The following is a 637-nucleotide window of genomic DNA, read 5'->3' on the forward strand; positions in this document are numbered from 1 at the left end:
TATGAGCACACACGCACAGAGGACAGAGGTAGAGAGAGAGAGAGAAAGAGAGAGAGGTAGAGAGAGAGAGAGAGAGAGAGAGAGAGAGAGAGAGAGAGAGAGAGAGAGAGAGAGAGAGAGAGAGAGAGAGAGAGAGAGAGAGAGAGAGAGAGAGAAGAGAGGGAGTTCATAACAACAGAGTCGGGATCACAGAGTAACACGATATTTGCCGTGACCTTTCCCTCCATTAGTGACCTATTACCCCCGAAATGTGTCTGGTCGGTGTTGACCTGACACACACGACCTGACACACACGACCTGCCATTAACCGCGGCTCACTTCCGTAAACCGACACCGAGGTGCCGGTCTTCTCTCTATCCCACAATCGGTTGCTTTGATTGATTTGTGTTCTGGTGATAAAAGAGAGCACGTCGGTGCTCTGTCATTGCCTCACGGTGTTATCTTGTGCTCCCTCTTTATGGTCTTGTATATTTACGTAAGAACACAAGGGACCAAAAGGCCTAAACTAGGCAGTTCCATGTCCGTTACCACCTGTCATCACCATCCATAAAGTTGTCTAACCGTTTCTTTAAACAACCTATAATTTCAGCCCTTATTGCATGGTTACTATGTCTATTCCATTTGTTGACCACCCTAT

The sequence above is a fragment of the Oratosquilla oratoria genome, chromosome 14 (genome assembly GCF_046742065.1).
Source record: "Oratosquilla oratoria isolate Oo_2021 chromosome 14, ASM4674206v1, whole genome shotgun sequence".
NCBI classification, from domain to species: domain Eukaryota; kingdom Metazoa; phylum Arthropoda; class Malacostraca; order Stomatopoda; family Squillidae; genus Oratosquilla; species Oratosquilla oratoria.